Source organism: Eptatretus burgeri, chromosome 9, assembly GCF_056783735.1.
Source record: "Eptatretus burgeri isolate ZD-2024b chromosome 9, Ebu_testis_v1, whole genome shotgun sequence".
Taxonomy (NCBI): Eukaryota; Metazoa; Chordata; class Myxini; order Myxiniformes; family Myxinidae; genus Eptatretus; species Eptatretus burgeri.
In genome coordinates, this window is record NC_140969.1 from 39,419,576 (window position 1) to 39,440,886 (window position 21,311).

Consider the following 21,311-nt stretch of genomic DNA (forward strand, 5'->3'; position numbering starts at 1 on the left):
GTACAGCTGTTCTGACATGAGTTTATTTTTGAGTGTGTGTTTGGTCATTCAGCATAACATATCATTCTCTTTACCAACCCCACTTCCATATATATATATATATATATATATATATATATATATATATATATATATATATATATATATATATATATATATATATATATATATATATATATATATCTCTCTCTCTCTCTCTCTCTCTCCCCCTCCTCCTCGCATCCCACCATCCCTCCCTCCCTCCCTCCCTCCCACGGTATAGCAACATTTGGTGAGGCATAGCTCTCCCCACCTCCCTTCCCCTTCCTCACTCTTCTCCCCTGCCTCCTCTCTCTCTCTCCCCTCCCTCTCTCCTCTCTTCCTTTCTCTCCATCCCCTCCCTCCTCTCTCAACCCCCCCTCCTTCATACCCCCATCAGCAAAGCGACAGGTTGTATTTGCTTATATATATATATAGTTCTTGTGAATTCTATATATTTATTTGAAGAAGAATACAAATTTGCATCTCATGGGAGTATTGTTTTTAATTCCTCAAACTTCCTGAATGCCTTGTAAATGCCCTGATCTCGAACGCCATGATGCTTTTATTACAAGATGGTCAGCATCAGTGTTTCAATAAAATTGATACATGGTTGGGATCAGTGTGGTGTTTCCAGACATCAATAGATCAGTTTATAGTTTCTTTGTGAAGTCAAATCCATGAGAACTTCATCAAACCCAAAGTATACTGTATCTGATATGTCTCGTCTAAATGTTGTCATTTGTTTCTTCGACTGCAAGTCATGTTACAAGTTCGTTCTGTCTCCTCGAATGTACTTGCTTGGTCATCGTGTATTGTTAACTAACACCCTGTGCCACTCCTCACCAACCCCCTTGCCTCCCTGAGCTATTCCTATCTCATTTTTCTTTCTTTAATCAACTCTTCTCTGGTCTTGCTCCACCAGCCCTCTAACCTTCGCCCCTATCTCCAGGACACACACTCTTCAAATATCCCGAACTTTGCTAAACTCACAAAATTCAGGCTAACTGCTCACCCTTACTCTTTTGTTCCTCTTTTTTACTGCTTGTGGAACGGTCTTCCAGAGGCAGTTCAACTTCAATCCAATCATCCCTCTTGGAATTCAAGCTGTCATTGCGCCACCATCTCTTGTTCAGCCATGACTACCTGCGATATATTTTTAAATCACCATTATTTTAATCCCCCATGACTACTTGTGATTTTTTTTTGTTTATCACCAATAACCCTATCAAATAAAACCCTCTTAGATGCAGCTTGCTCTGCTATGCTCTGCTATGCTATGCTATGCTATGCTATGCTATGCTATGCTTCTCTCTCTCTCTCTCTCTCTCTCTCTCTCTCTCTCTCTCTCTCTCTCTCTCTCTCTCTCTCTCTCTCTCTCTCTCTCTCTCTCTCTCTCTCTCTCTCTCTCTCTCTCTCTCTCTCTCTCTCTCTCTCTCTCTCTCTCTCTCTCTCTCTCTCTCTCTCTCTCTCTCTCTCTCTCTCTCTCTCTCTCTCTCTCTCTCTCTCTCTCTCTCTCTCTCTCTCTCTCTCTCTCTCTCTCTCTCTCTCTCTCTCTCTCTCTCTCTCTCTCTATTCCATTGAGGGCTGCTTACACCTGTAGTTCTCTTGTCAATACACTGCCATTTTACCCTTTGTCACATCGCTTTTCCAAGAGCCTCAATATTGCGTGCAAATATCCCTGGAAAAAACTTTAGTGAAGGAGATAAAAACTGGAGCCAAAAGGCAAACAGAGAGAGAAATGAGGACAAGGGAGATGGTAGCTCCCTGGTGGTTGGGAAGAAGGATTGGGGGGGGGAGGGACTTGGCTGTGGTTGCACAGGTAGAGGCTGTGCAGGAAGACTGAAGCTTAAAACATGACTTGGTACCAGAGGTCCAGCGACGGAGACCAAGTGTGATGGAGCGAAATGATGCAGACCTACTCCTGGAGAGAGAACAAGTCCCATCCACTCACCCAAACCAGATGACACCGACACAGACAGAAAGGATAAGAGCATGAACAGTAGATGATAATGAGGAGGAAGACAAAAGAGAACTGAGCAGAGAGAAAGAGGAAGATGAGGATGATGATGAGCAGTGTAGATTTGAAGAAGAATTGGCCAACAAAATAGGTGCGATGAGATTGATAACTCTCAGAGAAAGACCACAACTTCTAAAATAGAAAGCAATAAATGGACAAAAATACTAGTAAAGAGAGCCAACCAAGAAGTTGGAAGAATAATATCAAAATCATTCCCCTTGAAGGAAATCAATACCGTGGGCTTTGCAGCAATACCGTGTGGTGAACAGTTGTCTTGAAGACCTGGAGGGAATACGAGATTGAGAAGAATGTGGAAGCTCGTTCCACAAACAGAAAAATAAAAAGAGGAAAAAATGAGTGAAGTGAGCATTGATCCGAGATTTTGGTAGTTTCACCAGAAGGAGGTTAATGTTGGACTGTATGTGAGCCCTGCAGAAACCTTGTGTGGTGGACAAAGCACGAAAAGAGCAGAGGGTGCATGATGAGAAAGGAGGCAGTAGATGACAGAGAAACCACCAAACTGTCTGCGATTGTGAAGAGCTCGGCTCATGGACTCAGCTTCATCGTGGGAGATTTCAATATTGCTTAAGGCCTTGGTTTCTACAGCATTGAGCTGAGGCAGGAGTACCAGCCCAGAGAAGTGAGCAATTCTCCATAAAGCTGCGAATGAAGGCCTTGAAGATGGATAGCAGTTCAGGTGTGTCAAGTTAGGACTTCGTATGACGGAGGATGGCCAGTGGGCAGCTGGCTTTGGAGGCCAATGTTTAAATGTGGTTTGCCCAATGAAGATGATGAATGATAGTGAGACCCATGAGTTTGTATAACTGAACTTTCTCAAGAGGATTGTTGAGAAAGCAGAAAGGAGTATTTGCCAAACAGTCCTTTCAGAGGGGGATCGTGAGAGTGTGAGATTTATCAGGATTGTGAGACATATTTCAAGTGTTTGACCAGTTTGTGTTTTTTTTCATGGTCTAAAGAGAGGGACTGAAGAGGTGACAGCCTACCTGTCTGAAGGGTGAGGGATGTCACGGCAGAGAGTAGAGTCATCGTCATGTCCTACCCTTCTTCCCATGGGACACTGAAGCTTGTTGCGAGGCAGTTGTCCTGAAATAACTTGCCTTTTTTTGTATACCTTGTCGAGGCTCATATGAGAGCTAACACACAATGCACAGCAAGGGGGGGGGGGCATGAGACAAGAGGGATGGGAGTGGGACAGACAAAACAGTGGGGAACAGAGACATTAGGAGATCTGTGGAAGGGAGAGGGATGGGGCAGGGAACACAGGGTATCCAAGATGGACATTACAGGGACTTTCAGGAAGGAAAGCAGGGAATTTGAAGGAAGTCGGTTTGGGGTGGATTAACGGGGGTAGAAAAGATCGATGATTTGGATGGGGGACGATAAGAGGTGGTGGTGAACAGCTGTTTTAAAGTCCTGGAGGGAAGAATGTAATTGAACAGAGTGAGGGAGTTTATTCCAAAGGTGGGGAAAAAGGGGAATGAAAGAGTGAAGGTGAGCAGTGAATCGTGATTTTGGTAGTTTTCCCAGAAGGGGGTTGTTGGCGGACCTTGAGCGCCCTGCCGAAATCTGGTGGGGACAAATCACAGACAGAGCAGGGGTGGGGGTGGGGGGTGAGACTGAAGAGGAGACGGTACAAGACAGAAAGACCACCGACATGCCAGCGGTGAGAGGCCCAAAGACTCTGCCTCACCGCGGGAGATACCAATGATCCTAAATACCTTGGTTTCCACAGCGTGAAGCCGAGAAAGGTGAGAGTCAGAAGCACCAGCCCAGAGGGGAGAGCAGTACTCCATCAGGCTGCGAACGAAAGCTTTGTATGTAGTCAGGAGCTCAGGTGGCCTGAGGAAGGACTTTGCACGACGGACGATTCCCAGTCGGTGACTGGCTTTGGAGGCCAGTTTCGAAATGTGGCTTTCCCATGAAAGAGCATGGCAGATAGTGAGACCCAGAAGCTTTACAGAAAGGACTTCTCCCAGTGGATTGTTGAGAAAGTATATGGTTTCCAAACGGTCCTTTCGGAGATCGTGAGAGTGTCAGGATTGAGATTTGTCAGGATTGAAAAACATGTTCCATGTGTTGGACCAGTTTGTGATTTTACGCATATCTGCAGAGAGAGAAGAAGCTGCTGCTCACATGTCTGCGGGATGACAGATGGTAAAACAGAGGGTGGAGTCATCTGCAAGGAGATAAAGTGGATTTTCCAGAGAGTCAGAGAGATCATTGATGAAAACCAGAAAAAGAACAGGGCCCAGAACGCTGCCTAAAGGAACTCCATCCTGGACTGGAAGAGGGGATGAAAGAAATACATTTAGGGCCACACAATGGTTGCAACAGGAGAGGAAGTCTGCGAGCCATGAGTGGAGATGGCCTTGGATACCATAGGAAGAGAGTTTGGTGAGCAGGGCAGGGTGCCAGACCATGTTAAAAGCACACGATATGTCTATGGATATGGCTCTTATTTCATGTCTGGCATTGACTACCTCCATCCATTGGTGGGAGAGGAGAAGCAGCATATCCAAGGTAGAGTGACCTGGTCTGAAACCAAATTGATGATCAGAAATCAGGCCATTGGAGAAGAGGAAGGATTTAATGTCTGAAGCGACGATGGATTCCATAACCTTGCTGATGATTGGGAGAAGGCTGATTGGTCTGTAGTTGCAGGGATCTATTTTTGCACCTTTTTATGCAGAGCGGTAATGTTTGCTGATTTCCAAGCAAATGGCAGATGAGCTTGAGCAAATGAGAGGATGAATAGAACAGAGAGAGGGTGAGCAAGAGCAGAGGAGCAGGTTTTTTAGGACAAGTGGGCTGATGCTGTTGAGACCGGTTGCAGAATCTGAGTCGAGGTTTGACAGGAGAAAAGGACACAGAGTCCAGTTACAGCTGGGTGCGACTGGGTAAGGTGAGTACAGAAAGCGATGAGTTTCGGACACAAAATTTCGATGCAAACACCGAGTTTAGGCATTCAGCCTTTTCACGTGCGGTATCAGCAGTGCGGCCATTTGAGGTAATGGAGGGGGTGGAGGGGGAACATACACCAGAAACATATTTGATAAGACGCCACCAGGATTTGGAGGAGGGAGAGAGAAGTTTGAGAGTTCAGACTTGAGATTAGAAAAGTGTTGCTTTCTGGCTCTCTTGAGGGTAGATATACACTTGTTCTGAGCTTTATGGAAGGAACTGAGATTATCCTCAGTTGGGTTTGCTTTCCTTGAGGCAAAGGCAAGTTGCTTCAGGACAACTTGCCCACCACAAGCTTCAGTGAACCAAGGGCGGGAGGAAGGGTCGGACAACTGAAGACGAGAGGGGATATATCTGTGCATGAGGGAGAGAAAGTTTCTTTGAATGAATTCCCAGGATGAGTTGATGTTGGAGAAAATAGCGATGGGAGACCAGTCAAGAAGTTTGATGGCTACATGGAGACCCTGCCCTTCGGCCTGAGTGAAATGCCAGACTCAACGGCTCTGAGGTGGTTCTCTAATAATAGCCAGAGAGACGTCCACTTTGACAACCATGTGGTCAGAAGAACCGATTGAAGCAAAGGAAGAACATCAGATATTTCCAGGGAAATTTGTCAAAATCAGATCCAGAAGAGATAGACTACCATTGGTTGAGATCCGGGTCGGGAAGTTGACCAATTGAGTCAGTCGCAATGAGTCGCAGAAGTCTTTTGCTGAAGTGCCATGACAGGTGAGAGAGGTACCCACACATCGCCAACTGGCATGATGACAATTGAGTTCACCACATATGAGGAAGAGAGAGTTCGGATGAGAAGATAGAAATTGGTCCATGTTTTGGGAAAGTGAGGTGCCTTTGCCACATGGAAGGCAAATCCGACTGAAGGCAATCTCAGTTCCTTCCACAAACCTTGGAAGAAGTGTGTGTCCACCCTGACGAGAGCCAGGAAACACCACCTTTCTCATCTCAAGTCTGAACTCGCAAACTTGTCTCCCTCCTGCAAATCCTGGTGGCATCGAGTTAAGTCTGTTTCTGGTGTATATTCCCCCTCCATCCTCCCTTGCCTCAAATGGCTGCACAGCTTACCCTGCACATGAAAAGGATGAATGCGTAAATTCTGCGTTTGCTTCTAAATCTTGTGTCCCAAACCCATCACTTTCTGTATCCACTTTATCCAGTAGCACCCAGCTGTTCCTGGACTCTGGGTCCTGTTCTCCTGAGAAGTTGAAGAGCTTGCTGTCAAACCTCAACTCAGATTCTTCAACCAGTCCTGACCGCATAAGCCAAAAAACTGCTCTGCTGCTCTGCTCACCCTCTTTGTGTTCTATTCAACCTCTCATTTTCTCAAGGTCACCTGCCATCTGTTTGGAAATCAGCAAACATTACCTCTCTGTCTAAAAAGGTCCAACAACTGATCCTTGCAACTACAGAACAATCAACCTGCTCCCAATCATCGGCAAGGTCATGGAATCTATAATCACTTCCGAAATCAAATCCTTCCTCTTCTCCAATGGCTTGAAATCTGACCATCAATTTGGATTTAGACTGGTCACTCAACCCTGGACATGCTACTTCTGCTTTCCCAACAATCCTTCCTGGGAAACTATATCTCCAAGCTGGTCTCCAAAGCCAGTCGCCGACTGGGCATCCTACGTCGCGCAAAGTCCTTCCTTGGCACACCTGAGCTTCTTTCCACTGCAAAGCTTTCATCCACAGCCTGAAGTAAAGTACTGCTCTCCCCTTTGGGGTGGAGCTCCTGCCTCATACTTAGCTCGACTTCACGGTGTGGAAACCAAGGCTTTGAGGATTATTGGTATCTCCCGCGATGAAGTTGAGTCTTTGGGTCTCTCATTCTCTCACCAGAGACAAGTCGGTGGTCTTTCTGTCTTCTATGGTCTCCTCTCCGGCCTTGCACGCCTGCTCTGTTGTCTGTCCCCCCTATACTCCCTCTGGGTGCTCAAGGTCTGAAAAAAACCCTTTCTGGTGAAACTGCCAAAATCAAGAATCACTCCTCACCTTCACTCGTTCATTCCTGATTTTCCCTGCCTCTGGAACAAACTCCCATTCTCTCTTCAATTCAAACATCACTGCCCTGCACAAAAAAGGTGCAAAAACAGATCCCTGCAACGACAGACCAATCAGCCTTCTCTCATTCATCAGCAAGGTTATGTAATCCATCATCGCTTCAGACATCAAATCCTTCCTCTTCTCCAATGGCTTGATTTCTGATCATCAATTTGGTTTCAGACCAGGTCACTCTACCCTGGATATGCTGCTTCTGCTCTCCCAACAATGGATGGAGGTACTCAATGCCAGACAGGAAATCCGAGCCGTATCTCTGGACATATCACGTGCTTTTGACACAGTCTGGCACCCTGCCCTGCTCACCAAACTCTCTTCCTATGGTATCCAAGGCCATCTCCACTCATGGCTCGCAGACTTCCTCTCCTGTCGCAGTCACCGTGTGGCCCTAAATGGAGTTCTTTCATCCCCTCTTCCTGTCCAGGCTGGAGTTCCTCAAGGTAGCGTTCTGGGCCCTGTTCTTTTTCTGGTTTTCATCAATGATCTCTCCGACTCTCTGGAAAATCCTCTATATCTCTTTGCTGATTACTCCACCCTCTGCCGTACCATCGGTCATCCCTCAGACCGGCAAACAGCAGCTTCGTCGCTCACTGCTGATCTGGATAAAATCACAACCTGGTCCAACAATTGGAACATGTCTTTCAATCCGGACAAATCTCACACTCTCACGATGTATCTTCGAAAGGACCGTTTAGAACCCCCCCCATACACTTTCTTAACAATCCTCTGGAGGAACTCCTTTATTTCAAGCTTCTGCGTCTCACTATCTGCCATGACCTTTCCTGCGAAAGCCACATTTCAAACCACGCCTCCAAGGCCAGTCGCCAACTGGGAATTCTCCGTCGTGCAAAGTCCTTCCTCGGTCCACCTGAGCTGCTGACCACTTACAAAGCTTTTGTCCGCAGCCTGATAGAGTACTGCTCTCCCCTCTGGGCTGGTGCTCCTGCCTCCCACCTTTCTCGGCTTCACGCTGTAGAAAGCAAGGCATTTCGGATCATTGGCATCTCCCGCAATTAGGCTGAGTCTTTGAGGCTCTCACTCAATCACCGCAGGTTGGACGGTGGTCTTTCTCTCTTCTACTGTCTCCTCTCCAGCCTTGGCCCTCCCTGCTCTCTCTGCGATTTGTCCCCACCACATTTCCGCAGGGCGCTCAAGGTCCGCCAACAACCCCCTTCTGGTAAAACGACCAAAATCACGAATCACTGCTCACCTTCACTCTTTCATTCCTCTTTTTCCTGCCTTTGGAATAAACTCCCTCACTCTATTCATTCCCATTTTTCCCTCCAGGCTTTCAAAACAGCTGTTCACCACCACGTCTCCTCATCCCCCATCCAAATCCTCGATCTTTTCTACCCCAGATAATCCACCCAAGCCCACCTCCTTCAAATTCCCTGCTTTCCTTCCAGAAGGTCCCTGTAATGTCCATCTTCTATTCCCCATGTTCCCCGTCCCATTCCTCTCCCTTCCACAGATCTCCTCATGTCTCTGTTCCCCACTGTTTTGTCCTTCGCACTCCCGCCCCTCTTGTCTCATGCCCCCCTTGATGTGCGTTATGTGTTAGCTCTCATACGATCCTCGACAAGGTATACAAAAAAAATCAAAAAAATCTCACTCCTCCCTCCAGGTCTTCAAAATAGCTGTTCACCACCATATCATATCTTCCCCCATCCCAAATCTTGATCTTTATTACTCCCATTAATCCACCCCATGCATCTGTTTTCATGTTGATACATCAAAGTTTTCAATGACATAAGTGAGAAAAAGAAAAAAAACTGTATTCTTGTTTGATCTCTTTGTGTGGCTTTATTGTTAGAGGAAGAGGATGCTGGAAAGTCATCAGAAGATGTTGGTGAGTGGTGAATTTGATGAGTACTTCGAAAATCAGTGACGGGTGAGTAAGAGAATGTTTTATGTTCATGTTCTCCGCTGAAATGTGCTCTCGTACCTCAACTGATTACATTTTCTATGCTCAAATAATGCTGACTTGCTGTGCATACATGAGGAGCATTCATAAACTTCTTGGAATGGCAGTTTTTCTTTTCTTTTTAAGACAAAGTTAGTCCACTGGATGGATCAGGCCACAACAGGGCTCAAATGGAACAGTTGAGACGCACGCAAAAAGAACGGTGCAAGGGGGACACCAAGAGTGGAAGACAAGATAGAAGGAGACTTTGACAAACAATGGGTGCGGGGAGGAATGTAAGACATGAGTGGATGCATGGGTTCAACAACATGAATGAAGAAGGAAACTCTGAGGAGGGGGGATTTGGGTGGGGTTAACGAGGGTAGAAAAGGTCATTGTTTTGGATTGGGGGTGATCTGAAATGGTGGTGAACAGCTGTCTTCAAGACCTGGAGGGAAAATGAGATTGAAAAGAATGTGGAAGTTCATTCCACAAGCAGGAAAAAAATACAAGAGGAAAAAATGAGTGAAGGTGAGCATTGATCCGAGATATCAGTAGTTTCACCAGAAGTGGGTTGATGGTGGACTGTGTGAGCCCCACAGAAACCTTGTGGGTGTTGGGGAGGGTGGACAAAGCATGGAAAGATCAGAGGGTGCATGACAAGAAAGGAGGCAGCAGGAGACAGAGACCACCAAACTGTCTGCGATGGCCAAGAGATAGGCCCATGGACTCGGAGAAGAGAGCAATTCTCCATAAAGCTGCGGATGAAGGCCTTGGAGGTGGATAGCAGTTCAGATGTGTCAAGTAAGGACTTTGTATGACGGAAGATGCCCTGTGGGCAGCTGGCTTTGGAGGCCAACTTTGAACGTGGTTTGCCCATGGAAAATCATGGCTGAATGTGAGACCTGTGAGTTTGCATGACTGAACTTCCTCAAGAGGGTTGTTGAGAAAGTAGATAGGAGGGTTTGCCAGACAGTCCTTTCGGAGAGGGATATTGAGAATTTGAGATTCATCAGGATTGTGAGACATATTCCATGTGTTTGACCAGTTTGTGATTTTTTTTTCAACGTCTAAAGAGTGGGATTGAAGAGGTGACAGCCTGCCTGTACGAAAGGTAAGGGATGTCACGGCAGAGAGTGGAGTCATCATCACGTCCTATCCTTCTTCACGCTCATGGTACCCTGAAGTTTGTTGTGAGGTAGTTGTCCTGAAATAACTTGCCTTCACCTCATGGAAGGCAAATCTGACGGAAGGCAATCTCAGTTCCTTCCACAAAGCTCGGAAAAAGTGTGTGTCTACCCTGAGGAGAGCCAGGAAACAACACTTTTCTCATCTCAAGTCTGAACCCTCAAACTTGTCTCCTTCCTCAAATCCTGGTGGCATCTCGTTAAGTCCGTTTCTGGTGTATGTTCCCCCTCCACCCTCTCCCTTGCCTCAACTGGCCGCACAGCTGACCCTGCACGTGAAAAGGATGAATGCCTAAATTCTGTGTTTGCTTCAAAATCTTGTGTCCCAAACCCAGCGCTTTCTGAGCCCACCTTACCGAGTAGCACCCAGCTGTTCCTGGACTCTGTGTCCTTTTCTCCTAGAAGGTGAACAGCTTGCTGTCAAACCTCGACTCAGATTCTGCAACCGGTTCTGATGGCATCAGCCCACGTGTCCTAAAAAACTGCTCTGCTCACCTTCTCTCTGTTCTATTCACACTCTCATTTTCTCAAGGTCATCTGCCATTTGCTTGGAAATCAGAAACATTATCGCTCTGCATGAAAAGGTGCAAAAACTGATCCTTGCAACTACAGACCAATCAGCCTGTTCCCAATCAATCGGCAAGGTCATGGAATCCATAATCGCTTCCGAAATCACATCCTTCCTCTTCCCTAATGACTTTATTTCTGACAATCAATTTGGATTTAGACCAGGTCACTCAACCCAGGACATACTACTTCTGCTTTCCTAACAATGGATGGAGGTCCTAAAAGCCAAACATGAGATCAGAGTCATCTACCTGGAATATTGCGAGCTTTCGATACAGTCTGGCATCCCGCACTGCTCACCACAATCTCTTCTTGTGGTATCCAAGGCAATCTCCACTCATGTCTCATGGACTTCCTTCATGGAATTCTCTCATCTCCTCTTTCCGTCCAGGCTGGAGTTCCTCAAGGTAGTATTTTGAGCCCTATGCTTTTTCTGGTTTTCATCAATGATCTCTCAGATTCCCTGGAAAATCCTCATCTCTTTGATGACTCCACCCTCTGCCGTACCATCTCTCATCCCTCTCATCGGAAGGCAGCAGCCTCTTCACTCTCTGCAGACCTGGATAAAATCACAAGCTGGTCAAACACTTGGAATATGTCTTTCAAACCTGACAAATCTGACACCCTCACGATGTCTCTCCGAAAGGACCATCTGGAACCCCCCCTCCCCCGCCCCCACCCTCATCCCATGTACGTTCCAAACAATTCCTTTGAAGAAGTCATTTCTTTCAAGCTTGTGCGTCCGACTGGGAAAGTCACATCTCCATGCTGGCCTCCAAAGCCAGTCGTCGACTGGGCATCCCCACATTGTGCAAAGTCATTTCTTGGCACACGTGAGCTTCTAACCACTTACAAAGCTTTCATCCGCAGCCTGATGGGGTACTGCTCCCCACTTTGAGGTGAAGCTCCTGCCTCATACCAAGCTCGACTTCATGCTGTGGAAACAAAGGCTTTTGAGGATCATTGGTATCTCCCGCGATTAAGCAGTCTTTGGGTCTCTCATTCTCACACCAGAAACAGGTCGGTGGTCTTTCTGTCTTCTATCGTCTCCTCTCCGACCTTGCTCCCCTGCTATGTCTGTTGTCTGTCCCCCCTATATTTCCTCTGGGTGCTCAAGTTCTGACAAAAAACCCTTTCTGGTGAAACTGCCAAAATCAAGAATCACTCCTCACCTTCACTCTTTCATTCCTCATTTTCCCTGCGTCTGGAACAAAATCCCATTCTCTCTTCAATCCCACCCCTCCCTCCAGGTCTTCAAACAGCTGTTCACCACCATATCATATCTTCCCCCAGCCCAAATCTTGATCTTTATTACTCCCATTAATCCACCCCATGCATCTATGTCTTCATGTTGACACATCGAAGTTTTCAATGACAAAATTTCAGGAAAAAAAAAAACTTTTCTTGTTTGATCTCTTTGTGTGGCTTTATTTTTAGAGGAAGAGCATGCTGGAGAGTCATCAGAAGATGTTGGTGAGTGGTGAATTTGATGAGTTCTTGGAAAATCAGTGATGGGTGAGTTAGAGAATGTTTTATGTTCCCGTTCTATGCTGAAATGTGCTCTCGTACTTCAACTGATTACATTTTCTATGCCCAATTAATGCTGACTTTCTGTATATGTATGAGGTGCATTCAAAAACGTTTCAGAATGGCATGGTTTATTTTCTTTTGAAGACATTGTTCGTGCACTGGATGGATCAAGATACAACAGGGCGCAAATGGAACAGTGGAGACGCACGCAAAAGGAACGGTGCAAGGGGGACACCAAGAGTGGAAGACAAGATAGAAGGAGACTGACAAACAATGGGTGTGGGGAGGAATGCAAGACATGAGTGGATGCATGGGGTCAACAACATGAATGTAGAAGGAAACTCCGAGGAGGGGAGATTTGGGTGGGGTTAACGAGGGTAGAAGAGGTCATTGTTTTGGATTGGGAATGATCTGAAATGGTGGTGAAGACCTGGAGGGAAAATGAGATTGAAAAGAATGTGGAAGTTTGTTCCACAAGCAGTCAAAAAATACAAGAGGAATAAATGAGTGAAGGTGAGCATTAAGCCGAGATTTCGGTAGTTTCACCAGAAGGGGGTTGATGGTGGACTGTGTAAGCCCTGCAGAAACCTTGTGGGTCTGGGGGTGGGGTGGACAAAGCACGGAAAGATCAGAGGGTACATGACAAGAAAGGAGGCGGCAGAAGACAGAGACCACCGTACTGTCAGCGATGGCAAAGAGATAGGCCCATGGACTCAGCTTCATCGTGGAAGATTTCAATATTCTTCAAGGCCTTGGTTTCAACAGAATTTAGCTGAGGCAGCGGTACCAGCCTGGAGAAGTGAGCAGTTCTCCATAAAGCTGCGGATGAAGGCCTTGGAGGTGGATAGCAGTTCAGGTGTGTCAAGTAAGGACTTTGTACGACAGAGGATGCCCAGTGGACAGCTGGCTTTGGGGGCCAACTTAAAATGTGGTTTGCCCACGGAAGATGTTGGCTGATCGTGAGACCTGTGAGTTTGCAAGACTGAACTTCCTCAAGGGGATTGTTGAGAAAGTATATAGAAGGGTTTGCTCGACAGTCTTTTCGGAGAGGCATTGTGAGAGTGTGAGATTTATCATGATTGTGAGACATATTCCAAGTGTTTGACCAGTTTGTGATTGTTTATCATGGTCTAAAGAGGGAGATTGAAGAGGTGACAGCCTGCCTGTCTGAAGGGTGAGGGATGTCACGGCAGAGAGTGGAGTCATCATCATGTCCTACCCTTCTTTCCGCCGATGGTACACTGAAGCTTGTTGCGAGGCAGTTGTCCTGAAACAACTTGCGTTCGCCTCATGGAAGGCAAATCCGACGGAAGGCAATCTCAGTTCCTTCCACAAAGCTTGGAACAAGTATGTGTCTACCCTGAGGAGAGCCTTGAAACAACACCTTTCTCATCTCAAGTCTGAACCCTCAGACTTATCTCCTTCCTCAAATCCTGGTGGCATCTGGTTAAGTCCATTTCTGGTGTATGCTCCCCCTCCACTCCCTCCCTTGCCTCCAATGGCTGCACAGCTGGCCCTGCACGTGAAAAGGATGAATGCCTAAATTCTGTGTTTGCTTCTAAATCTTGTGTCCCAAACCAATCGCTTTCTGAACCCACCTTACCCAATAGCACCCAGCTGTTCCTGGACTCTGTGTCTTTTTGTCCTACAAGGTGAACAGCTTGCTGTCAAACCTCGACTCAGATTCTGCAACCGGTCCTGATGGCATCAGCCTACATGTCCTAAAAACTGCTCTGCTGCTCTGCTCGCCCTCTCTCTGTTCTATTCACACTCTCATTTTCTCAAGGTCATCTGCCATTTGCTTGGAAATGAGAAACATTATCGCTCTGCATGAAAAGGTGCAAAAACTGATCCTTGCAACTACAGACCAATCAGCCTGCTCCCAATCATCGGCAAGGTCACGGAATCCATAATCACTTCCGAAATCAAATCCTTCCTCTTCTCCAATGACTTGATTTCTGACAATCAATTTGGACTTGGACCAGGTCACTCAACCCAGGACATGCTACTTCTGCTTTCCCAACAATGGATGGAAGCCCTCAATGCCAGACAGGAAATCCGAGCCGTATCTCTGGACATATCACGTGCTTTTGACACAGTCTGGCACCCTGCCTGCTCACCAAACTCTCTTCCTATGGTATCCAAGGCCATCTCCACTCATGGCTCGCAGACTTCCTCTCCTGTCGCAGTCACCGTGTGGCCCGAAATAGAGTTCTTTCATCCCCTCTTCCTGTCCAGGCTGGAGTTCCTCAAGGTAGCGTTCTGGGCCCTGTTCTTTTTCTCGTTTTCATCAATGATCTCTCCGACTCTCTGGAAAATTCTCTATATCTCTTTGCTGATGACTCCACCCTCTGCCGTACCATCGGTCATCCCTCAGACCGGCAAACAGCAGCTTCGTCGCTCACTGCTGATCTGGATAAAATCACAAGCTTGTCGAACACTTGGAATATGTCTTTCAAACCAAATCTCACTCCCTCACGATGTCTCTCTGAAAGGACCATCTGGAACCCCCCTCCCCTGCCCCCCCATCCCATGTACGTTCTCAACAATTCCATTGAAGAAGTCCTTTCTTTCAAACTTGTGCGTCCGACTGTCTCTCTGCCATGATCCTTCCTGGGAAAGCACATCTCCATGCTGGCCTCCAAAGCCAGTCGCCGACTGGGTATCCCACATTGTGCAAAGTCATTCCTTGGCACACCTGAGCTTCTAACCATTACAAAGCTTTCATCTGCAGCCTGATGGGGTACTGCTCCCCACTTTGAGGTGAAGCTCCTGCCTCATACCTAGCTCGACTTCACGCTGTGGAAATCAAGGCTTTGAGGATCATTGGTATCTCTCGCGATAAAGTTGAGTCTTTGGGTCTCTCATTCTCTCACCAGAAACATGTCGGTGGTCTTTCTGTCTTCTATCGTCTCCTCTCCGGCCTTGCTCCCCTGCTATGTCTGCTGTCTGTCCCCCCTATATTTCCTCTGGGTACTCAAGTTCTGACAAAAAACCCTTTCTGGTGAAACTGCCAAAATCAAGAATCACTCCTCACCTTCACTCTTTCATTCCTCGTTTTCCCTGCGTATGGAACAAACTCCCATTCTCTCTTCAATCCCACTCCTCCCACCAGGTCTTCAAAACAGCTGTTCACCACCATATCATATCTTCCCCCATCCAAAATCTTGATCTTTATTACTCCCATTAATCCACCCTATGCATCTGTTTTCATGTTGATACATCAAAGTTTTCAATGACATAAGTGAGAAAAAGAAAAAAAAAACTGTATTCTTGTTTGATCTCTTTGTGTGGCTTTATTGTTAGAGGAAGAGCATGCTGGAGAGTCATCAGAAGATGTTGGTGAGTGGTAAATTTGATGAGTTCTTGGAAAATCAGTGACGGGTGAGTTAGAGACTGTTTTATATTCCCGTTCTTTGTTGAAATGTGCTCTCGTACGTCAACCGATTACATTTTCTATGCCCAATTAATGCTGACTTTCTGTATATGTATGAGGAGCATTCAAAAACGTCTCGGAATGGCATGGTTTCTTTTGTTTTGAAGACATTGGTCGAAGACATTGCGTGAAGACATCGGATCAGGACACAACAGAGCGCAAATGGAACAGTGGAGACGCACACAAAAGGAACGGTGCAAGGGGGACACCAAGAGTGGAAGACAAGACACAAGGAGAGTTTGACAAACAATGGGTGTGGGTAGTAATGTTAGGCATGAGTGGATGCATGGGGTCAACAACATGGATGCAGAAGGAAATTCCGAGGAGGGAGGGGATTTGTGTAGGGTTAACGAGGGCAGGAAAGGTCATTTTTTTTTGATTGGGGATGATCGGAAATGGTGGTGAACAGTTGTCTTCAAGACCTGGAGGGAAAATGAGATTGAAAAGAATGTGGAAACTTGTTACACAAGCAGGAAAAAAATTAATGAGGAAAAAATGAGTGAAGGTGAGCATTGATCCGAGATTTCGCTAGTTTCAACAGAAGGGGGTTGATGGTGGACTGTGTAAGCCCTGCAGAAACCTTGTGGGTCTGGGGGTGGGGGGGTGTGGACAAAGCACAGAAAGAGCAGAGGCTGCTTGACAAGAAAGGAGGCGGTAGAACACAAAGAGACCACCGAACTGTCTGTGATGGTGAAGAGATAGGCCCATGGACTCAACTTCATCGTGGGAGATTTCAATATTCTTTAAGGCCTTGGTTTAAACAGAATTTAGCTGAGGCAGGGGTACTCGCCTGGAAAAGTGAGCAATTCTGCATAAAGCTGCAGATGAAGGCCTTGGAGGTGGATAACAGTTCAGGTGTGTCAAGTAAGGACTTTGTACGACGGAGGATGCCGAGTGGGCAGCTGGCTTTGGAGGCCAACTTAAAATGTGGTTTGCCCACGAGAGATGTTGGCTGATCGTGAGACCTGTGAGTTTGCATGACTGAACTTCCTCAAGGGGATTGTTGAGAAAGTATATAGGAGGAATTGCTGGACAGTCCTTTCGGAGAGGGATCGTAAGAGTGTGAGATTTATCAGGATTGATACATATTCCAAGTGTTTCACCAGATTGTGATTTTTTTATCAAGGTCTAAAGAGAGAGATTGAAGAGGTTGACAGCCTGCCTATCTGAAGGGTGAAGGATGTCACGGCAGAGAGTCGAGTCATCATGTCCTACCATTCTTCCCGCCTATGGTACACTGAAGCTTGTTGCGAGGCAGTTGTCCTGAAACAATTTGCGTTCGCCTCATGGAAGGCAAATCTGAATGAAGGCAATCTCAGTTCCTTCCACAAAGCTCGGAACAAGTGTGTGTCTACCCTGAGGAAAGCCAGGAAACAACAACTTTCTCATCTCAAGTCTGAACCCTCAAACTTGTCTCCTTCCTCAAATCTTGGTGGCGTCTAGTTAAGTCCATTTCTGGTGTATGTTCCCCTCCACCCTCTCCCTTGCCTCAAATGGTCACACAGCTGACCCTGCACGTGAAAAGGATGAATGCCTAAATTCTGTGTTTGCTTCTAAATCTTTTGTCCCAAACCCATCGCTTTCTGTACCCACCTTACCCAGTAGCACCCAGCTGTTCCTGGAATCTGTGTGCTTTTCTCCTGACAAGGTGAAGAGTTTGCTGTCATACCTCGACTCAGATTCTGCAACCGGTCCTAATGGCATCAGCCCACGTGTCCTAAAAAACTGCTCTGCTCGCCCTCTCTCTGTTCGATTCACACTCCCATTTGCTCAAGCTCATCTGCCACTTGCTTGGAAATCAGAAACATTATCGCTCTTCATGAAAAGGTGCAAAAACAGATCCTTGCAACTACAGACCAATCAGCCTGCTCCCAATCAATCGGCAAGGTCATGGAATCCATAATCGCTTCCTAAATCAAATCCTTCCTCTTCCCCAATGACTTGATTTCTGACAATCAATTTGGATTAAGACCAGGTCACTCAACCCAGGATATGCTACTTCTGCTTTCCTAACAAAGGATGGAGGTCCTAAAAGCCAAACATGAGATAAGAGTCATCTACCTGGACATATTGCGAGCTTTCGATACAGTCTGGCATCCTGCACTGCTCACCACAATCTCTTCTTGTGGTATCCAAGGCAATCTCCATTCATGGCTCATGGACTTCCTTTCCTGTCTCAGTCAAAGCGTGGTCCATCATGGAATTCTCTCATCTCCTCTTTCCGTCTAGGCTGGAGTTCCTCAAGGTGGTGTTCTGGGCCCTGTGCTTTTTCTGGTTTTCATCAATGATCTCTCAGATTCCCTGGAAAATCCTCATCTCTTTGATGATGACTCCACCCTCTGCCGTCCCATCTCTCATCCCTCTAATCGGAAGGCAGCAGCCTCTTCACTCTTTGCAGACCTGGATAAAATCACAAGCTGGTCAAACACTTGGAATATGTCTTTCAAACCTGACAAATCTCACACCCTCACGATGTCTCTCCGAAAGGACCATCTGGAACCCCCCGCACCCCTATCCCATATACGTTCCAAACAATTCAATTGAAGAAGTCCTTTCTTTCAAGCTTGTGCATCCGACTGTCTATCTGCCATGATCCTTCCTGGGAAAGTCACATCTCCATGCTGGCCTCCAAAGCCAGTCGTCGACTGGGCATCCCCACATTGTGCAAAGTCATTCCTTGGCACACCTGAGCTTCAAACCACTTCAAAGCTTTCATCCGCAGCGTGATGGGGGTACTGCTCCGCACTTTGAGGTGAAGCTCCTGCCTCATACAGAGCTCGAGTTCACGCTGTGGAAACAAAGGCTTTTGAGGATCATTGGTATCTCCCACGATGAAGATGAGTCTCTCATTCTCTCACCAGAAATAGGTCAGTGGTCTTTCTGTGTTCTATCGTCTCCTCTCCGGCCTTGCTCCCCTGCTATGTCTGTTGTCTGTCCCCCCTATATTTCCTCTGGGTACTCAAGTTCTGACAAAACACCCTTTCTGGTGAAACTGCCAAAATCAAGAATCACTCCTCACCTTCACTCTTTCATTCCTCATTTTCCCTGCGTCTGGAACAAACTCCCGTTCTCTCTTCAATCCCACCTCTCCCTCCAGGTCTTCAAACAGCTGTTCACCACCATATCATATCTTCCCCCATCCCAAATCTTGATCTTTATTACTCCCATTAATCCAACCCATGCATCTATGTTTTCATGTTGACACATCGAAGTTTTCAATGACAAAAGTCAGGAAAAGAAAAAAAAAAACTTTTCTTGTTTGATCCCTTTGTGTGGCTTTATTTTTAGAGGAAGAGCATGCTGGAGAGTCATCAGAAGATGTTGGTGAGTGGTGAATTTGATGAGTTCTTGGAAAATCAGTGATGGGTGAGTTAGAGAATGTTTTATATTCCCATTCTATGCTGAAATGTGCTCTCGTCCCTCAACTGATTACATTTTCTATGCCCAATTAATGCTGACGTTCTGGACATGTATGAGGAGCATTCAAAAACTTCTCGGAATGGCAGGGTTTCTTTTGTTTTGAAGACATAGTCCACTGGATGGATCTGGGCACAACAGGGTACAAATGGAACAGTGGAGACGCACGCAAAAGGAACGGTGGAAGGGGGACACCAAGAGTGGAAGACAAGATAGAAAGAGACTTTTATAAACAATGAGTGTGGGGAGGAATGTAAGGCATGAGTGGATGCATGGGGTCAACATGGATGTAGAAGGAAACTCCGAGGAGGGGGGATTTGGTTGGGGTTAATGAGGGTAGAGAAGGTCATTTTTTTTTTTTTTTTTTTTTTTGTATACCTTGGTCGAGGCTCGTATGAGAGCTAACACACAACTCACAGCAAGGAGGCATGAGACAAGAGGGGCGGGAGTGGAAGGGACAAAACATTGGGGAACAGACACAGGTGAACTGTGGAAGGGAGAGGGATGGGGATGGGACGGGGAACATGGCGAGGGGAAGATGGACATTAAAGGGACTTTCAGGAAGGAAAGCAGGAGAATTGAAGGAAGTGGGCTTGGGTGGATTATCGGGGGTAGAAAAGATCGAGGATTTGGATGGGGGAAGATAAGAGGTGGTGCTGAACAGCTGTTTTGAAAGCCTGGAGGGAAGAATGGGAAAGAATAGAGTGAGGAAGTTTATTCCAAAGGCGGGAAAAAAGAGGAATGAAAGAGTGAAGATGAGCAGTGATTCGTGATTTTGGTAGTTTTACCAGAAGGGGGTTGTTGGTGGACCTTGAGCGCCCTGTGGAAATGTGGTTGGGACAAATCGCAGAGAGAGCAGGGGGGGCAAGGCTGGAGAGGAGTCGGTAGAAGACAGAAAGACCACCGACCAACCTGCGGTGATTGAGTGAGAGGCCCAAAGACTCAGCTTCATTGCAGGAGATGCCAATGATCTTAAAAGCCCTGGTTTCGACAGCGTGAAGTCGAGAAAGGTGGGAGGCAGGAGCACCAGCCCAGAGGGGAGAGCAGAACTCCATCAGGCTACGGACAAAAGCTTTGTAAGTGGTCAGGAGCTCAAGAGGGCCGAGGAAGGACTTTGCACGACGGAGGATTCCCAGTCGGCGACTGGCTTTTGAGGAAAGGTTGGAAATGTGACTTTCCCAGGAAAGGTCATGGCAGATAGTGAGACCCAGAAGCTTGAAAGAAAAGACTTCTTCCAGAGGATTGTTGAGAAAGTGGATGGGGGGGTTTTGTAAACGGTCCTTTCGAAGAGACATAGTGAGAGTGTGAGATTTGTCTGGATTGAAAGACATGTTCCACGTGTTGGACCAGTTTGTGATTTTATCCAGATCTGCAGTGAGCGAAGAAGCTGCTGCTTGCCGGTCTGAGGGATGACAGATGGTACGGCAGAGGGTGGAGTCATCGGCAAAGAGAAATAGAGGATTTTCCAGAGAGTCCGAGAGATCATTGATGAAAACCAGAAAAAGAACAGGGCCCAGAACGCTACCTTGAGGAACTCCAGCCTGCACAGGAAGAGGGGATGAAAGAACTCCATTTAGGGCCACACGTTGACTGCGACAGGAGAGGAAGTCTGCGAGCCATGAGTGGAGATGGCCTTGAATACCATGGGAAGAGAGTTTGGTGAGTAGGGCAGGGTGCCAGACTGTGTCAAAAGCACGTGATATGTCCAGGGATACGGCTCGGATTTCCTGTCTGGCATTGAGGACCTCCATCCATTGATGGGAGAGCAGTAGCAGCATATCTAGGGTAGAGTGACCTGGTCTGAAACCAAATTGATGATTGGAAATCAAGCCATTGGAGAAGAGGAAGGATTTCATGTCTGAAGCGATGATGGATTCCATAACCTTGCTGATGATTGGGAGAAGGCTGATTGGTCTATAGTTACAGGGATCTGTTTTTGCACCTTTTTTATGCAGGGCAGTGATGTTAGCAGATTTCCAAGGAGATGGCAGATGACCTTGGGAAAATGAGAGGGTGAATAGAACAGAGAGAGGGTGAGCAAGAGCAGAAGAGCAGGCTTTGAGGACACGTGGGCTGATGCCGTCTGGACCGGTTGCAGAATCTGACTCGAGGTTTGAAAGCAAGCTCTCCACCTTGTCAGGAGAAAAGGATACAGAGCTCAGGGACAGTTGG

General features: G+C 46.8%; 1 protein-coding gene across 10 annotated transcripts in view; it reads left to right on the forward strand.

The window, feature by feature from the left end:
* Positions 1-21,311, forward strand: part of LOC147019951 (uncharacterized) — a 140,623-nt gene that overhangs the window by 111,223 nt on the left and 8,089 nt on the right. For 6 of the 10 annotated variants that reach the window (XM_085894855.1, XM_085894859.1, XM_085894849.1 and 3 more), the window contains 5 exons: positions 8,913-8,990; positions 12,194-12,271; positions 12,431-12,577; positions 15,593-15,670; positions 15,830-19,088. The gene's annotated coding sequence lies outside the window, so the exon portion shown is untranslated. The remainder of the gene's footprint in view (positions 1-8,912; positions 8,991-12,193; positions 12,272-12,430; positions 12,578-15,592; positions 15,671-15,829; positions 19,089-21,311) is intronic. The other 4 variants (XM_085894858.1, XM_085894852.1, XM_085894851.1 and 1 more) reach the window with 4 other exon arrangements.